Source organism: Martes martes (genome assembly GCF_963455335.1).
Source record: "Martes martes genome assembly, chromosome: 9".
Lineage (NCBI taxonomy): Eukaryota > Metazoa > Chordata > Mammalia > Carnivora > Mustelidae > Martes > Martes martes.
Genome location: NC_137896.1, coordinates 46,333,666 through 46,354,318, shown reverse-complemented (window position 1 = coordinate 46,354,318; position 20,653 = coordinate 46,333,666).

The window sequence follows — 20,653 nt, the reverse complement described above, 5'->3', positions numbered from 1 at the left end:
TTGTCTTTTAGTATGTCTTGTAATTTTCTGGAAGATCACATGATATATTGAGTAAAAGAAACTGAAAAATAGAAACAGGCCTTTAGTGTGAGGTGTTTTTGCTTAACTGGCTAGTAGTTAGGCTGTGTTTATATCTGCTATATTTGACAACATCAGCAGCTTAATTTCCTCTAGTGTTCTTTTTCTTCTTTTCTTCTTCTTCTTCTTCTTTTTTTTTTTTTTTGTCTCTTTGTCTTTAGGTTTGCCTACAGACTTTTTCTTAAATAAGATCTGACACTTGCAGTTTTTTCAATTGTATCCCCTGTTATGATACTGAGTTCCTACTGATACCATGGTGAATTAGGTGAGGGGAGTAGTATATTTAAGTCTCAGGCTTTTAGCAGGTCTGTGCCTCTGACCTATGACTTGCACAGTACTTCTCATCTTTTTTTCTTCCCTTAAGTAGGACACCAAGCATTAGATTGATATTTCCCCTTATTCCATACTGGGTTAGACTCAAATGGTTTTTCTTAAAGGAGTTCTTTGGTAAGGACAACAGAATGCTCTGCACACATTTTCTCCCTGTGGTTACTTACCTCCTCCTGCTGGGAGTGGGTGGGAAGTTTTCTCTTATCTCCGCTCTGAGAACCTGGTGGAGTTCTTGGAGGTAAGACTCATGAAAGTGTGGGGTCCCCTCAAGGTTTCTTCTCCAGGAAACTGCATTCATTCTTTAGCAGTTAGTTGATTACTGATTAAGTTTTTCTACTGGTGGTTTCTGCTTCCAGTAAGCTGTGATTATCTGTATTTCCCTGTCTCCACAGTTTTGGGAACAGTAGTTTGTCACATCAGATAAATCTAAGAAGAGAGTTAATTTTCAATTTGCTTAGTGTTTTCTTTATTGAGGGATGGAGTGATAACTTTCAAATTCTTTTCATGTCATACCAGAAAACTTGCTCTTTTAAGAAAAGAAGCCAGGCAGAAGAACAAACAAACAAACCTCAACATTATTCACTATTGTATAATTATTGTCTTCTGTACATGGTAATTCTTACAAGATAATAATAAGTGCAAATAATTACTGAACAGTAAGAGGTGGGAATTTAAGATAACTGACTATGGATTGTACTAATTTGAAATAAAATTAAATCAAATCTTTGGAAACTATGTTTAATTAAATTAATTTATTTAAACTTTGAAAATAAATTGCCCCATTTCTCCCAGGCCTGTGCCCCACTCCCTCCTCTTGCAACCACTAATCTGTTCTCTGTATCTAGGAGCATGCTTTTGTTTTTTGTTTTTAAGATTCCACATGTAAGAGATCATACAATATTTGTCTTTCTCTTACTGACTTATTTTACTTAGCATATTACCCTTGAAGTCCATTCCTGTTGCTGCAAATTACAAGATAGATAGATAGATATAGATATAGAAATATAGATACACACAATTTCTTAATTATTTACTCATCAATGAACACTTAAGTTGTTTTCACTTAGTCCTTGGCTATTATAAATAATGCCACAAAAAACATGGAGATGTATGTATCTTTCTGAATTGTGTTTTGTTTTCTTTGAATATAGCCAGAAGTAGAGTTGCTGGATCATACAGTAGTTCTATTTTTAAGTTTTGAGAACCCCCATACTATTTTCCATAGTGGTTGTCTCAATATACATTTTCCACAAGAAAATGCACAAAGGTTCCCTCTTCTCCATATCCACACCAACGCTTGTTATTTGTTGCCTTTGATAATAGCCACTCTGACATGTGTAACGTGATATCTCACTGTGGTTTAGTTTGCCTTTCTCTGATAATGAGGGATGTTGAGCATTTTTTAAAGAACTTATTGTCCAATTTGGAGGAAATAAAGTAGCTTTATAAAAATAAAAAAAAAATTTAAAAAGAGCTTATTGTCCATCTGTATGTCTCCTTTGGAAAAAAGCTCCGTTCAGATCTTCTACCCATTTTTTTTATCAGATTGTCTTTTTGCTACTGAGTTGTAGTAGTTTTTTTGTATATTTTGAATATTAGCTTATCAGATTATGACTTTTTTTCTCCCATTCAATAGGCTGCCTTTTCATTTTGTTGATGGTTTCCTTTGCTGTGCAGGAACTTTTTAGTTTAATGTACTTCCACTTGCTTATTTTTGATTTTGTTTCTTTTGCTTTTGGTATTAGAGTCAGAAAATTATCACCAAAACCTATGTCAAGAAGTTTATTGCCTATGTTTTCTTCTAGGATTTTTATGGTTTCATATTTTACTTGCAAGTCTTTGATTATTTTTAGTTAATTTTGTGTATGGTGTACTATAGTGTCCAATTTTATTCTTTTGTATGTAGCTCTCTAATTCGCCCAACACCACTTACTGAAGAGATTATCTTTTCCCCATTGTATCTTCCTGTCTCCTTTGTTATAAATTAATTGACCACAAGTACATGTAACTTCATTTCTGGACTCTCTATTATGTTCCACTGATCTATGTATCTGTTTTTATGCCAACGGCATACTGTTTTAATTACCATAGCTTTGTAATAATAGTTTGAAATGAGAGAGCATGGTGCCTCCAGCTTTGTTCTTCTTTCTTATGATTGGTTTGGCTAGTCAGGGTCTTTTGTAGTTACACACAAATTTTAAGGTTGTTTGTTCTATTTCCGTGAAAAATGTCATTGGAATTTTGATAGCTTTTGTATTGAATCTGTTCTTGGTGGTATGGACGCTTTAACAATATTAATTCTTCCAATCCATAACCAAGGAATGTCTTTCCATTTATTTGTGTCTTCTTCAATTTCCTTCCTTAATATCTTACAGTTTCAATATAATATAAAATTTCCATTCACCTCCTTAGTTGAATTTATTCCTAGAATTGTGTTCCTGTATCAGATAGCCATTAGCTATTTAACCTTCCAGATATTTAATGACAAGGGGAAACTGTGGGCTAGACAGTACGGAAGTATTGGGAATTTCAACACACCCACCACTTAGGGGATGAGTATACTGTCCTAATAGAGGGATCTAAACACCTTAGTGTATTTGGGCTTCTGTAACAAAATATCACAGACTGGATAATTTATAAGTAACAGACATTTATTTCTCACAGTTCTGGAGGCTGGAAATCCAAGATCAAAGTGTCTGTTTGGTCATGTTCTGATGAAGGCCTCGTTCCTCACTCATAGACAGCTATCTTTTCACAGTGTCATATGCGGTGGAAAGGGCTTGGGAGCCGTGTGGCATCTCTTTTATAAAAGCACTAATCCTATTTATGAGGATTCCACTCTCACCACTTCTGCACCTCCCAAAGCCTCCACATCCTAATACTATCACTTAGGATTTCAACAAGTGAATGTTATGGGTGTAGGACAAAACATTCATACCATTTCTCCCAGGCCTGTGCCCCACCCCCTCCTCTTGCAATTAGGTTAGTTAGGTTAATAAAGGTCCAGGCATCAATTAGTGTTAGGAGAATCATGTGGGTTTTTTTCCCCCTTTGCTTTTCTATTATGTTCTGAGGAGTCCTGTGCATATAATATGATCTTGTGGAATAAATACATAAATGGCCTATGAGATCGAAAAGAAAATAAAACAAAGCAAAAAAAGCCATAAAACAAAAAACAAAACCTTTTGTGCCATTTAATATCTTGGTGATCTCTATGACGTCCAACGCAGGATAGTTACTTTAATTTTATATATAGATATAGTTATAGATATAGATAGATATAGATATAGATATAGATATAGATGTGTGTGTAATATATATACATAATATAATATATATACATATACATATATATATATGTGTGTGTATATATATAGAGAGAGAATATTTTATACATTTATATGTAGTTGAGTGACTAGTCCATTTAAGGGAAATGTTTCAGTAACAGTGTCTCCAGAACAATTATATAACTGAAAATTCGAGGGGTAAGGGTGGGAGGAGACAGGGGAAAGGCAATGGGGAGAAGGTTGATGGTGCTACAAGACCTTGAGAGACACATGACCTGGGTAGGACTCATAACTTATGACTCTGAGCTCCTTTATACAATTCCGTTTCCTGGCGCCTGCATGAAGAGTCCAAACATGAAAATCACTATTGTCCCCTTCTAATTAGATGAATCCCGGATGTGATTAGACTTTGAAAAAATGAGATTCTGCATGAGTTTCTCCTTACCTGTTTGTGTCCAGTCTGGACACTGGGGTCCTTGTGGTAATACTCAGGAGAGGAAAAAACAAGTCACATATTCTTTAATTTGGAGTAGTTTGAATTTAATAGAGCATTAGTGAGCTTGTGCTACGGAAAGGAAGCTATTGTATTCTCTCTGATTCCAATACACACCCTTTTTCCGTCACATTCTTTATGTTCCTGAAATTGGGATGCAATCAAAGTTTACACTTAATGTTATGTTCCTTTCTCTTAAAAGAAAAGAAAGCAAAACTCTGCTGCTAAGTTGATCCTTTATCTTCTATTTGACAGTGTCACATTAAGGAAATGTGTGCCATATGCTTTTCACTATACAATTAATTTAAACATAAATATAAAAGATAATTTAAAAAGGTGACTCTAATGAATTCTGTCATGAGCATTCCAAAGATTTTCTTAGATGAAGAAGAAGTTCCTGTTCCCAATCATTCTGCCTTTTCCTTATTTTTGGTTCTAATCTTCGTTTTATCTATATTTCTTGGCCCAACCTGATCTTATCTGGAGTATCACATTGCCGTTTTAAGTCACTTGTTATTATTTGGGGAAAAAAAAGTCTTATTCTTTGACTATGATTATGCTTAACATTCACTTTAAGAGTTTTTTTTTTTTTTTTTTGGAGAGAGCAAGTGTTAGCAAGTTGGGGGAGCGGGGATAGGAGGGGTGGGTTGGGCAGAGAAAATCCCAAGCAGGCTCCATGCTCATGGCAGAACCTAACCCAGGGCTTGATCTCACAACCCAGAGATCAGGACCTAAGTCAAAATCAGAGTCAGATGCTTAACTGACTGAGCCTCCAGATACATCAGAGAAACAATTTTTTTACTAATTTATCCAGTGGTTTGTTTGCGCCTAATGCTCTTATAAATGCCAGCTGCCTAGACAGGTAGGATATCCTCAGAGATGATAGGAATTAAATTTTTAGAAAGGACAAATGGTAGAGTGTATGTCTGGCTCAGTTGATAGAGCATGTGACTCTTGATCTTGGGGTTGTGAGTTCTAGCCTCACATCGGGTAGAGAGATTATTTAAAACTAAACTCTTAAAAAAAAAAAAGAAAGAAAGAAAATTTGTTTGATCAAATGCTATCATTCATATACTTATTAATGATCATCAGCTGTTGGGGAACAAGTAAACTGAAACCCAGAGCCCTTTCAATCCTTAATTATCTGTGCAAATCCAGAAAAATCCTGAATCCACATTCCTTCCATTAAGCACTTGCAGGTACTCTAGACCTGTCCAAATACATTCTCTGACCACTTTTCTGCCAATATTTTTCTGTTTTAAGCCTGCCTTGGGTATGAGAGAGAATTGAGGAAATTTTCTGAACTTTAGACATTAAGAGCCTCAGAACCAGAGTGTATCTGTCTTGTGAGATATATATATATCTATATCTATCTATATCTATAGATATAGATAGATATAGATATAGATATAGATAGATAGATATAGATACTATGTATCTATATAGATAGATAGATATAGATATCTATCTATCTCTCTATCTATATATATAACTAGTAATTCCACCTTTTCAGACACAGATGGTGAGCAGAGGCTGGGAGGGCCCACTCTCTCTTGCTGAGCCAGAAAAAAGTGTGTGAGCGTAGGGAAGGGTGCTATTTTCCCATCCCTTTCAAAGAGGATATTGATCACACCCTTTTCCTTCAGGTCATCATGGGGACGGGGTGTTTCAGGAAACGTGGCTCCTCCTTGAAGAAGTTCAGGATACAATTCCACAGCCGTGCACACACACACATCCCAGCCCTTTCCTGTTCATCTCCTTGGGCTTCAGCATTGCTTCTGAGCTTCCAGGGGATCTGGCCAAAAGCTCTCTGATCCTGCTGATCCTGTAAATAAGCAAACCCTGCCTGGCCTTCGTTTCTTGAAAGGGTTAAGTCAGCTTTTGTTGTTGTTCCACAGGCAATAAACATTTTTTTCTCCAAAGTATATATAATTGAATCCACTCTCCACAAATTGTTACAAAAGTTGTCCCAAATACTTGTTAGCCATTTAGAATATCTTTGGAAAAGATATATTAGCCGTTTTGGGGGGAGGGCTTTTTTTTTTTTTCTTATTGAATTGTATGAGTTCTTTATGTATTTTTTATATTAACCCCTTATCAGATATAGGGTTTGCAAATATTTTCTCCAATGCCGTAGACTGTTTCTTCATTCTCTTGTTTCTCTTGTTTCTGCTGTGCAGAAACTTTTTGGTTTAATTTAGTCCTACTTGTTAAGTTTTGCTTTTATTGCTTGTGTTTCTGATGTCACGTCCAAAACAAAAAAATCGTTGCCAACACCAATACCAAGGAGGTTTTCCCGATGTTTTCTTCTGCGTTTTATGGTTTTAGGTCTTGTTTGAGTCTTTAATTCATTTTAAGAGAATTTTTGTGCTCTGCATAAGAGAGGGGGTCCGATTTCACTCTTCTGCATGTGAATTCCAGTTTTTTCTGCACCATTTATCAAAGAGACTATCCTTTCCCCACTGAGTATTCTTGGCTCCCTTGTCAAATGTTAGTTGACCATATATGTGAAAGTTTATTTCTGGGCTTTCAATTCAGTCCCACTGGTGTGTCTATTTTTGTGCCAGAACCATACAAAATGCACATCTCTCATGGCATCTTGCATTAAGTGGTTCAGTGGTTACCTGCTGCTCCATGATCTAGTTTAATACCTGCGGGCTTATTGTTGGGACAACAGAGGCCATGTGGACAGGTGTAGGACACAGGGCACATGGTGTGACTTCCCCATCTCCACTCCAGTTTCACGTCCAGCTTCTGTGATGTTGTGACACCTCAAATTTAAGTTGTTGAGAATTCGGACTCCTTGTGATTCCTGGTAACTTGTCACTGTTTCTCTGGCTTCAGGGTTGATGCTATCCTTCGTGGAAAGAGGATGCAGATGGCCATGGGCTCTGCCAGGTTCATAAAATCTAATTTATAGTCAAATAAAACAGGAGGGATGGAGAAGGTCTTATATTCTCTACTTGTAAAGAACCTTTATATACGTCATTCTCATATGCCTCACTTCTCCACATTACAGCAGTCCCCAGCAGTGAAACAAATGGGTTTTCCAACGAGGTTGTACCTTGTTTTGATTACTTGGGGATTACTTAAGGCATGAAGGATAGCTTCCATACTAGTATCAGTAATGAAAAAGCCATGGTGCTGATGTCATTGCTGCTTATTTGTGAGCCTCAGTAGAATATTTAGTGTTTGTCAGAAAACCAGACAATGTGGTTTCTTACCACAAGGACTTCCAGTCTTGTACTGTGGATAATGCATCTGTGATGTAAGCTGAAACAAGCCATATGGCAGGTAGCAAAAAGGCAGTGTTCCTCATTTTGAGTTTCCTACTCCTTTGAATCCTGTTGATCATTCAGTACCAAACTTTCATTCAAAGATGCAGGTAATACTGTAGGCATCTCTTGGGATGTTTGTCCAGCATGCCACTAGCTTATTGATTCTCCACCAGCATCCCAAAGTGTGCCTCAACAACCTTACATTTCAGTTCATTATAACCTCTCCATGCCAGCCATGGTTCATTGGACTCCAAGTGCACCTTCACTCTGCTAGACTAATCAGGGTCCTATTCTGGGAATTCAGGATTGAACTCAGGTTCCTTGTCAATCTGAGTGATCTCTTGAATAAAAGAAACAGGGTTATGGTCTTATAACTACCAAGCTTTTTAAGATCACAGAGAGTGTGTGAGATGGCCAGAAGGAAATGTCCTGCCAGCCGGGCGTTTGGCTCTGATCCATTATCAGCTGTGACACTGGTTCAGAGACACATTCATTTTGATTTATGCTACCTCAAGATGGTTATTTTTTTGAAAACTTAAAGTCCTAACACAACTTCTCCCAATGGGATACGCTAATATAATAAGAAATTTATCTTTGGTCCTAATCCCTGGTTTCCAGCACATGAGCTGCCAAAATATTTGGAATTTCCTAAGTGATGGGGGTGAGAAGACTATCTTTGGTCACTCATAATAAGCCCTTTTCAACCATACTTGAGTTTATCCTAAGGAGCTGATGACGATTGAAAGATGGTGGTATGTTGTCAGAGCATTGGAAGTTTCAGCCTTGTCCTCCAGCCTCCTGGTAAGGGAGTTAGACAGGGGGTTGAGTGAATCATCAATGGCCAATGATTTAATCAATCATGCCTATGTAATGGAACCGCAATAAAAAACCCTATGCAATAGGGTTGAAAGAGTTTCTGGGTTGGAAACACACGTGTGTGCTCAAAGGGAGACATACCCCAAACTCGACAGAGACAGCACCTCCTGTTGTTTGGGACCCTTCTCGACCTCAGTGTGCACCTTTTCATCTGGCTGTTTATTGTGTTAAATAACAAAAACTCAACTGAATAGATTGTAAAGATCTAATTGGCTTTATATAATCAATTCATGAATCAGGCAGCATAGTATCTAGCCAGTAGAGGAGAGCTCCAAATGAACTTCAAGAGGGAAAGGTTTTTTGTTTGTTTGTTTGTTTTCTTAAGGCAGAGCAAGGAACTTATAAACAGGAAAAAAAAGGATTATTTGAGGTCAATATGCAATTATTTCAATAGGTAATATCTCCTTATTGAAATATTCATGCTAACCCTAATCCAATATGAGGGCTCCTTCATTTTGGGACAGAGGGGTCTTTGTAGGTGGATTCCCTCATCTTCCTTTGGGGGATAGAAAGGGTCCATGTGACAGATTATTTTCTTGTGTTGACCAGAAAGTTCCTGACTAAGCAGTGGACACTGCATTTCAGGAAGAGGTTGAAACTATAGTTAGGGTAGTTAATAAGTTTTGGTCTACTGACTTGGGGCTCTAACCTAAGTGATGCTTTTTTTGGCCTGGGGTTTCTTTTTAACAATTTGTATGTTTTACAATATGTTTTATCATAAACCATCAATAGTACATAAATTGTTCCCCTGATTTCTGTCAGCTGTTATAGAATATTATCAAAACTGAAAAGAACATCATGAGAATCCCCATTTGTAGCTAAGTTGGACAGAAGTATGGGTAATCTGGGGACCCACTACTTTTAATTGGCATCTGAAGTGAGGGATAGTCCTGTGATGTCACCCCAAGACCTGACCTTTATAGTCCAACAGCTTGTACTCACTAACCTCTGTCTTAAATTTTTTCTTAAGCTCTTCTTTCTGAATTACCTCTTAATTCAGGCAAACGAAACTGGAAAACACCTGTCAGTTGATGGACCACCCTGACAAGACCTCCAACCAAGACCATGGACTGACATCTTGAATGACTAACAGTTCCCTTAATCTCATTATAATACTAAAATCTCCACCCAAGAAGGAGACTCAGCCTCAGTTACATAATACGCAATGTATATATAGGTGTGTCTCCTTAAGGCACATGCACGACTTCATGCCCACCTCTATATGATGGCAAGTCTTCCCTATTGAAATATTCATCCTAACCCTAATCCAAAAGAACCCATTACTCAGCCATCAGAAAAGATGAATACCCATCATTTGCATCCACATGGATGGAACTGGAGGAGATTATGCTAAGTGAAATAAGGCAAGCAGAGAAAGACAATTACCATATGGTTTCACTCATATGTGGAACATAAGGAATAGTGTGGAGGACCACATGGAAAGGGAGGGAAACTGCAAGGGAAGAAATCAGAGAGGGATACCACCATGAGAGACTCTGGACTCCAGAAAGCAAACTGAATGTCACAGAATGGAGGAGTTTGGGGGAATGGAGTGACCAGGTGATGGGTATTGAGGAGGGCATGTGTGTTGTTAGTCCTGGGTATTATAAGCAACCAATAAATAATTAAACACCACATCAAAAACTAATTATGTATGATATGTTGGCTAATTAACCATAATAATAATAAAAAACAAACATTCATCCCTTTTCAGGGAGTCACAACTTTTGAAGCCATTCCCCGTGATCTTATTTGCCAAAAATAAAGTTTTCTTTGTGTGATAGCTCACCTGCTGCAGTTTCTGTGACTCACCAAGGAGTGGATTCATGTTGGTCAGTGACAATGCAATGAAGTTTTTGAGCCTCGGAGTTCTGTGCTAACTCTGGGTAGTTAGTATCAGAATTGCATTACAGTGTAGATGCATTACAGAGACACAATCAAGACACAATCCCAGGTGGTGTCTGCACAGAACTGGAGAATTGCTTGTGAGAAGACTCACACATTTGATGTCAAAAAGATTGTGAGAGTGTTCCCTTCCCCATCAGCTTGGCAGTTGTATTTTTTATGGGGGAACACAGTTTGTTGGGTAGGACACATGAACCCACAGAACCTCCAGGCTGGTCTCAGCCATAGTTTCGCCCCTGATGGGCCCGTCAGTCACCGTCAGACTGTCTTCCCTTCCTACGGGTAAGTGCGATCAGCAGGCTGCCAAAGCTGTAATCTATCCACACAGCCCAGTACTTTGGAAATGTTGTTAGATGGCATAGTAGCCTACAAAAAGCTAAGCTCTGGAGGCCCTGCCATTTATACATTTTCGATTTCTGCAGTGTTCAGACAAGACCCAGCTGCTGTGGCCTCTTTCAGTGGCCTGCCTCTACAAGATATTTGCAGGTTGTCGTTTCATGTCTTGTAGCTCGCAATCCACATGGTGCAATTCTTAGGAGGTTTGGTTATCATACTGGTCACTGAGCTTGACAGAGAAAGGGAGGAGAGAATGTGTACGACCCAAGTCCCACATTCCCTAATTCATTCATTGTTTATTCATTCCACACATACTTTATTGTGTTCCTTCCATGAGCTTGGTGCTATCCCAGGCCCTGGGGTCAGAGCAGGAAACAAGACAGGAGAGACCCTTTTTCCCATGGAACTTTCACTCCTAGCGGAGACAAATACTAATCCAATTGCTACTTACATGTGGTGGGAAGGAAACTGGTCTAAACTGGAGTGGAGTACCTATATGGGATGAAGTTCTTGAGGAACTGAAGTTCAGGATTGGGCTTCTAACATGTGCAATATTAAGCTGGGCTGAGATGTTTGTACGGGATACAGAAGTGAGCCTTTCAGAAGAAACGACACGTGTATAGGGCCTGTGACAGGAGACAATGTGGTGAGCTCCAGGGCCTATGAGAAGACCAGTGTGGGTGGCAAGGGGGACAGAACGAGGCAAAAGGGGACGGAATGAGGAGGTCCACACTGGTGAAGAAGGCTGGTTTTATCCAAACTATCATCCATATTAAGGACTTTGGTTTCCAGCTTAGGCACAATAGGAAAATGGGAAACCACTGAACTGGGAGGGAGGATAGAATGTGTCCCCTTAGGAATGTGTTGTGGTCCATTATTCCTTGGGAATAATGGCAGCTTTGGCTAGGAAGTGACTGTGACTGTGGTCTGCAGAGGACAGATTTAAGAGTTACTTGGGACAGAGCATTCACTGGATTTAGAAGTGGATAGAGTATAGGAGGTGAGGGCAGAGAAGGAGATACCAGAGAAGGTTCTTGGTTTCAGACGTATAACTGCACCAACCCTTCCTGAGGCTGTGCTACTTCTCTCCAGCACTGCTTACACTCTGCAAATGATACACAGAATGCAACCTCTCCTCCTCTCTCTGTAGTTGCAGAGAAGACAAAGTTAGGTCAATGCATCCCCTTTGTTACTTAAAGACTTCAGTCCAGAACTCCTAACTCTCCTGAGCTGGACAGGATCTCCTGTGAGCCACACATACTCTTGTGTGACTCTGGGTAGGGCTGAGAGCAGCTGGGTGGCTCTGGGCCCTGTCTTCATGTGACAGAACAGCCAAATTGTAACCTTAAATGGGTTTCTACTTCAATGGTAAAAAGGGGTGAGGGGCCTTCAACTAAGACCATCTCACAGAGGAAGACAAGGGTCGATTGTCCCCAGGGCCTTCTGTACTCTGATTCCTTTACAGCTTCAAGATGGGGAGAAAGAAGGACACACCTTTAAGGCACATGTACCCATAAGACAGGCCTGGCCTTCCTCAGGCACTGGATGAGCAAAGGAAGAAAGACCCCACAGGAGTGGACTACAGAGTGGACACTTCCCTGTGCACCAAAGGCAAGGGACCCTCAGGAATCCCGAGTGTTAGTGTTTACAGGAGGGGACAGGCAGCTTCTGCCTCAATGCCATGGCCAGTACCATTCTTGCCCATGACCCTCCTTGACTGAGAAGTTGAGAAGTGTGGGAGGAAGCATTAGGGTTTTGAGTTCCTTATCACTTTGGAGGACAACACCAAAACATTTAGCCATCCACTTAGGTAGCCACCAGGAATGGGTTTGGGGACTTAGGAAGCAGACCCTCCTGTTTTCAACCCTGAATTAGGCCAAAGACAGCCACATGCTTGTGGAAGATCCAGAATTGAGTAAATACTCTCAGTGTGTTGGATTCTGAACCTTAAAATGTTCTTTCCTGTTTTTCAAAATTGGGGGAGTAGTTCTACAAATGAGCATGTAGGTATATTGAGAATCAATACAGTAGGAGCCTCAGAGATGTCTAACCTTGTGACAGTTCTAGATACTGATGGTGCTTTCTCAAGCTCCTCCATGCCCATTCCCTTGACTCAAGCCCTGGCCACTGCTTTTGTGCATGCTGGCCATTGCTTTCTACCTTAAACACACCCAGCTGTTTCCTACTACAGGGCCATTGTGCATGCTGTGCTCTCTGCCTAAAATGCTATTCATCTTTGCATTGCTTGCCCCTGCTCAGTCTTCTGGCCTCAACCTAAACAGGCCATCCACAGAGAGGCCTTCTCACTGTGCAGACCATCTGACTGCAAATCCCTTCCTCCCCACACCCACCCCACTCTGTCACTTACCCTTATCCTAATTTTCCATTTTTATTTGCAGAGTGCTAATCACAGAATGCTAAATTATTTTATGCATTGGCTTGTTTACTTTTTGGTTGGTGTATTTATGAATTATTCTGTAGCTCTCACACAAGGATGTCAACAAAAAAGGACATGGATCTTGTCTCCCTGGCTCATTCTTCATACACTCAGCACACAGGACCCAGTGCCTAGGACATGGTGGCAGATCATAGTGTTTGTTGAAAGAATGAAGGGACCATGGGGCGCCTCGGTGGCTCAGTCATTAAGTGCCTGCCTTCAGCTCAGGTCATGATCCTAGGGTGCTGGGATTGAGCCCCACAACAGGCTCCCTGCTTCTCCCTCTCCCACTCCCCCTGCTTGTGTTCCCTCTCTCGTTGTCTCTCTCTCTCTCTGTCCAATAAATAAATAGGATATTAAAAAAACAAAAAAGAATGAAGGGACAGACACATTAATGAATGGATAGATGAGAGCATGAACGAGGGGAAGAGTGAAGGGAGGTATGAGCAAGCCCAGTTTTGCCCCTGTTTATGCTCTGACTCTGACATCAAAGAACTTCACAGATAGTGGGAAGAGATGTTTATAGGTAATTTTTCCACATTGAGAAGATCATGCCCAGGGAGCTGTGGGCACCAAAGAGGAGTCTAATGATTTTTGTCCAAGTATGAGGCCATCCCCAATATCACATGATTTCCATCTTCATAGTGGGCAGATATTTCAAAAAGATGTTTTTTTGTGGACGTAGATAAAATAGTCAAATGCATGCTTGAAATACTTTATTCATTAATTGTTTTTACAGTTACATATTTAAAGTCACATATTACTTAAAATATTAATGTATCCTGTTCATGGAATAATTAAAAAAAACTTTTTATTTTGAAACAAATATAGATTCATGGGAACAGCCAAAGAAATGTACAAGGATGTCCCACAGACTCTTCCACTTTCCTCCAACAGTGACAATTTAAGCCACTACAGCAGAAATTCAGCCCCAGGAATTTGGCATTGGTGCAATCATAGATCTTATTCAGATTCTACCAGTTTTACCTGTACCTGTGTGTGTATGTGTTTGTGTGTGTGTGTGTGTGTGTGTGTGTGTATCTATACAATTTTATCACATTCACAGAACCAACATCACATCAAGATACCTACCTGTACCACCACTAGCTGGGTCCCTCAGGCCAACTCCTTTATAGCCACATGCCCTAGCCTTAAATTCTGGAAACCACAATCTGTTCTCCATCTCTATAACTCTGTCCTTTCACAAATGTTGTATGAGCGGAATCCTGTGGTACATAAGCTTTTGAGATTGGCTTTTTTCACTCAGCAGAATTTCCTTGAGTTTCATCCAGTTGTTGTCTGTATCCTTAGTTATTTCTCTTTATTGCTGAGTAGGATTCCATGGCATGAATCAACCACATTTATCCTTTTGCTTATTGAAGGACACTGGGTAATTTCTACTTTGGGACACTATAAATAAAACATTTGTGTACACGTTTCTCTGTGAACACGTTTTCATTTTCTGGAACATATGCTCAAGAGTATAATTGCTAGGTTCTGTGGTAAGTCCATTTAAAATGAGTTTGAAATTATCTTTCAGACTCTTCACCAGCATCTCTAACACTTAGGCCTTCACCTTGTCTATATTACCCTTTATTGAAATGGTTTTGTAAAACAATCTTTAAAGTACTCGTTGGTGTCCAACACTAATAGAGACATACTCACAACTTTGATGTCATTACTCAAGATTTCCATTTCTTTATTTTTGAAAATCCTTCAATAGATATTCCAAACAACATAGACTAGGTCACTTCATGCTAGCACGTCTGAACAAAGTATACTTTTTTTTTTAAATAGAGTAATTAAGAGTCTGTTGTATGAAGGACTTCATCCTACCTTGAATATAGGGAACCCCTCCGCTTTCTGAGGGATAACCCAGACACAAGAAATAATTCTGGGAAGACAAAAGCCCTTAATTCACAGTTTGAATGGCAAAGGTGTTGCCAGCTCCTTCAGGGATGAAGACCAAGAACCAATTGGCCCTGGAAAACAGGAGGTCAGGGGACAAGGGTATGGCCTAGGGGATAGGGAGAGGGAGGCCTTATGGATGTAGTGCCATCCTGCAAAAAAGAGAAAACACATTCATTTACTGCAATTTCCAGGGTCTCTTTTTGTGCTATGAAACAGCCGTGACCAAGTACAATTTCAATTATATCATTTTCTAAATTCTGCATGCATTTGCTTATAGTTTCCATAAACTCCCAAGCTTTTGACTATCTTTCATTTAATTGAATCCATTAGGCAGTGTTACTCATTTTCAGGTAATGAGATATAATGTTGTGACTTTTGAATAGTATCCACTGCTTAGTCAGCAATTCTGTTTAATGAGTATTTTGGAGCAGGGAAAATGGTTTCATCATTCAGAATTATAAGTGATTATCCCCCCAGTACACCCATTGTGGTCCACGGGAATAGATGAGAGTGTTGTGAAAACACATACACCTGGGGCTTGTTAGATCATTAAACAAGTTCTGAAGCCGTCATTCCCCCTTGAGTCTATGAGCCATAGGCCTCCATCCAACAACAGACTGATCTTTGCCCTTGACCTGCCCTATGATCCTTTCTTGGCATTTGCAGCTTCTTTAAATCTAAAGATAGTCAGTAACTATGAGGAAACCCTGTTCAAGTCATTGCGCTCTTCCTTCTACCTTCTGCCCAGGGAGAAGGTCACGAAGTAACTGATGCTGCTGTTGAGTTGGTCTGTGTCTTTACTGAGAGTCAAATGAATTATTTTGGTTTCCCAACATATATAAAAGTCATGTTTACACAATACTGTGTAATACTACTAAGTGTCCAATAACTCTATGTCTAAAATAACAATGTGCACACATTAATTTAAAAAACACTTGGTTGCTCTGAGGAACTAACCGAGGGTTTTGGAGGGGAGGGGTGTGGGAGGTTGGGTGAGCCTGGTGGAGGGTATTGTGGAGGGCATGTATTACATGGAGCACTGGGTGTGAGATGCATAAACAATGAATTCTGGAAAAATGAAAAGAAATTTTAAAAATAAATAAAAATTTTTTAAAAAGTTGCTAAAAAATACTAACCATCATCTAAGCTTTCAGTGAGTCATAATCACTAATCAAAGATCATTTTCACAAATACAGTAATGATGAATACATATGAGATATTGCAAGAATTATCAAAATGTGACACAAAGACATGAAGTCAGCAAATGCTTTTGCAAAAATAGTGCTGCTGGGCTTACTGCTCAATGCAGGGTCATTATAAATCTTCAGTTTGTAAAACCTGCAGTGTCTGTGAAACACAATAACACAAGATATGCGTGTATTTCAAATTGGTCCCTTTTTTCCTAGTCCCCACAAAAACGAGAAGTGTTTTTTGTTTTTTATTTGTTTTGGCTCTTCACTGAAATAATCTGGTGGGGTTTCTGGAAGTAAAACTCACAAAAAGTATGGAGACCTCACTGCAAGTGAGCTCTTCCAGGAATTTCTCGCTCTCACACTGGTCCACACTCAGCCTTCAGAAGTTCACCGAAATCAACGTTTAAATGTCCCTACCAGTTAATGACCCTAGCAACATCTGCTTCAGATGAGCAGACCCTGCTGTGACTTCCTGGATGTGTCTGTCTCTCCAGAGTTTGGAATGCTGCCTTTCCTCCATGAACTTGGTTCACTGATGGGTCCAAGAAATGCCAATGGTGGTTTGTGTTTTTTTTGTTTCATTTTTTATTTCTTTTCCTTTTTGTGAAAGTGGGGGTGACATCTTCTGGGTTCTCTGTACTGGAGCTGAAACTATCACTCATATTTTGCTTTTGATCCTTATGGACCATACAGAGGAGGGTTTCCCCACTCCTCATTGTCATTGCACATAAAGTCCCATCTCTACATGTGGCAGGAACTAATATTTTTCCCTTTTTTGGAAGTCCAGGGAATAAAGCTAGACAGGCCCAAGGAGAGATGGTACATTTTCTGTTAGTGAGGCTGAAGAAGGAAGAGGCATCAGGGTAGCTGCATGAACTGGTAAGAACAGGGAACACTCCAGCCTGTCCCTCAATCCCACCAAAGTCAGGCTGATTGCAGAGATCATGAGCCATGCCTGTTTGGTCCAGTAAGATCCACTTCAAGACACCAGGGATGTTGAAAGGGGTTAAGGGGCTGCCAGCAGTAGCCACCATGACAATCACAGACTGAAATGTCCATTCCAGGACCCCTAGACTCCTGGGACTCATGGGCAATCCCAAGGACAAAGAGAGGTGAGGTCATTTTGTTAAGGTTGCATACCTTGCTAGTAACTTGAACCCTGGTCTCTACTTTTTTTTTTTTTTAAGATTGATTTATTTATTTGAGACAGAGAGAATTAATATCATACAGTATTTTAGGAAGTCAGCCCAAATAATGTATTAATTAAGTAAGTAATTAAGGAATATAGGACATTAACTAAACATGGGCACACCCTGTTGCCACAGTATGGGGAATCAGAATATAGGACTGGCTCTGCAAGCAGCCTGCTGGCAGAGGGTGAGTGTGTTGGTTGGTGCTGAAGAGACCTGACGCTTTCCTGCCCACTCGATCCATAAACCCTGTGCTTTCCCTGGGCTTCATGAATTGTGCTCCTCCAAACCAGAGAGGCACAGCTGAGGCTATTTCCTGTGGTGTCTTTGTTCCTTGAGGCTGATCTGGGTGATGGTCACTCTCCTAGATTTGCCAGCACAGAGCTACTCAGAGCTGGACAGACACCCTGGAGACCAGCCTGTATTAGCTTGTTATGGCTGCTTTAACAAATACCAAAAACAGGGTGACTTAAAACCGCAGAATTTTGTTCTCTCAGCTCTGGAGTCCAGAAGTCCAAAGTCAAGGTTGGGTAGGGTTAGGGTACCTCTGATGGGGAGAATCCTTCCTTGCCTGTTCCAGCTTCTGGGGTTTGTCAGCAATCCTTGGCATTCCTTGGCTTACAAGTGTATCACTCTGGTTAAGTGGTTGCCTTCTCCTAGTGTCTGTACATTGTGTTCCCTTTGCATGTATCTGTGTCTATATTTCCCCTTTTTATAGACACTAATTAAACTGGCTTGTGCTCAGTAGTGCAATTGCCAGGTCATATGACAGCTCTGTTTTTAAATTTTTGAGGAATTTCCACACTGTTTTCCAATGTGGCTGTACCAACTTGCATTCCCACCAGCAGTATAAGAGGGATACTTCCTTTCAACCACCATGGTCTGTTGAGAACAAAGAGAATGAGGCTTATTCCCGTTCACTGTTTGGTGGGTCTCTTCAACCTCATTCGTGTACCTGAAACCCCAAGGGAAGTGAGAAAATGAGCCCTGAGTCACACCGCACACAGGAAGAGTGAAACAAGTAGTATGACAAAGCAAGGCAGGTGCTGGCCTAGGGTGCCATGAGCTTGTTGCCCCCTTGATCCACATCATGTATAAGGACACAAGTCACAAGATGTTAGAAGATACACTGAATCCTAGGGCACCAGGATGGCTCAGTTGATTCAGCTACTGCCTTTGTTCAGCTCTGGCCATGATCCTAGAGTCCTGAGATCGAGTTCTGCATTGGGCTCCCTGTTCAGTGGGGGGTCTACTTCTCACTCTCCCTCTGCCCCTCCCTCCTGCCCATGCTCACTTTCTCTCTCTCTCTGAAATAAATAAAACCTTTAAAAAGAAGAAGAAGAAGAAGAAGAAGAGAAACTGAATATGGCTCCTGTGTATTCTCATCTGTAAAATTCAGGGAATTGAGTAGTTGATTCCAAATGAACTACCATGAAACCTTGACCCAAGGTCATAGAAGGTAACCTGTATGTTCTTCCAGTTCTCCTTTCCCTATACTTCATGGCTACTAGGGCACAAAAATATATACCACTCAGGAAAGTGAGAAGAAGTAGTTATCAGTCACATGAGCTGAAAGCACATGTGTATGTGCACACGTGTGTGAACATGAATTTCTTTTTAAAAAATATTTTATTTATTTATTTATTTGAGAAAGACAGCATAAGAGAGAGCAGGGGAGATGGGTAGAGGAAAAGGGAGACACAGACTCCCCACTGAGCAAGAAGCCCCTTGCAGGACTTGATCCCAGGTCCCTGGGATCATGAGCTGAACCAAAGGCAGACCCTTAAGTGACTGAGCCACCGAGGTGTCCCCCACCTTTTCTTTTTAAAATATTTTATTAATACCTGCATTTCTTCCTGCTTGCCTCTGAGAGAGATTCTTTCATCTGTTTCCTGGATTCCTGACCTGTCCCTGGCCACAGACGCTGACCTCCCTGCTTCCTCCCCAGCAGTTGGTCTTGTCATTTCCTCATGAAGGTCCCCCTGTGAGTCCCACTGTTTGACTGGACATGGAAATGAGCCTAGCATTTCTGCTCATAACCTCTGCTATGATCACCCATGTCCCTAGACTCCATGACCCCATTCCGCCAAGTTACATAGGATGGCACGCACCTGTCACACAGTTTGCGCTTGGTAAAATCATCCTGCTCTTGTTCAGGGTTGACGAGGATGTGATGGGCCTATTTTCCAGATAATCTAGATAGAATTCTTTCTTATATGTAGCTTGATCAACAAACTCAGTGCAATCCCATGTTTTCCTGCATTCAATGGAACCTTTGTATGTGTTCAGTGCACACGAGATGAAGGCTGCTACCCTTGCCTTCTGGCCCTTCATATGTCCCACAGACACACATTAAGGGCTTACTCTGTGCCATGCCCTGTGGTGAGAGGCTGAGCCTGGGTTGGCCATGCAGCGTCACACCCTCAGTCACATTATGAGTAATGTCTGTGACTTCTAAGATTAAAGCTTTCTTCCCCTTGGCCTCTGCCCCACCATTGGCCTTGGCTGCAGCAACAGTTTCAGTAGTAGGCCTTATGTTAGTATGATGTTTTTACTTCTCTAAAGTTCTTTGTCATGGTTTCATGCATTATTTCCTTCTGGTCAATAATGTCCTCAGAGAGGGAGCTAGAGACAGAGCCACCTATCTAACTCCCATCCCTGGGCTCTCACTAACGCCATGGGCTACTTCCTGGCCACCAGCTCCTCTGTGTGCCCCTTGGCTCTGGCTTGCCAGCTTTATGAAACTGTTTTCCTGGTTGAATTATTAAGAGAACCAGTTTAAATTGTATGATCACACCAGCCTCCCTACATTCTTCGTTAGGAACCTTCCGGCATCCAGTGCTGTTCAGGTCTCAGTTCGGAATCACCCACAGAATCCACCAGAAGCTCCCAGCGGTGACCCTGGGGCTGACCCCATCTCCCAGACCCACAGGTATGTGCCAAGAGAAGAGGCCCCTAGTTCCCTTGTGTCATCTCTGATCACCACAGAAGCAGGTGGAGAATGCTCCACCTTCTGGGTAGAAATGGAACGGGAAGGAAAGAGAAGCAGGAGGAGAATGACAACAGGAAAGGGCTGAGGGGAACTAAGACAAGAGCCAGGAAGTAAAAGGGCCCCAATATGAGGAAAGAATACTGAGGATGGGAGGGTGGTGCTGGAGAAAAGGAAGCACCTTCCAATCATCTGTGTATCTTACACTTCAGAAGCCCAGTAACTGTTGCTTGTCAGTGTTCCCCTAAGGGAGCTCTTTTTCAAATACAAGAGTTTAATTATTTAAGGGGTGTTGCAAATAAACTGCCAGAAGCAAGGTCCTTAGGTCTACTGTGAACCCTTATGTAGGC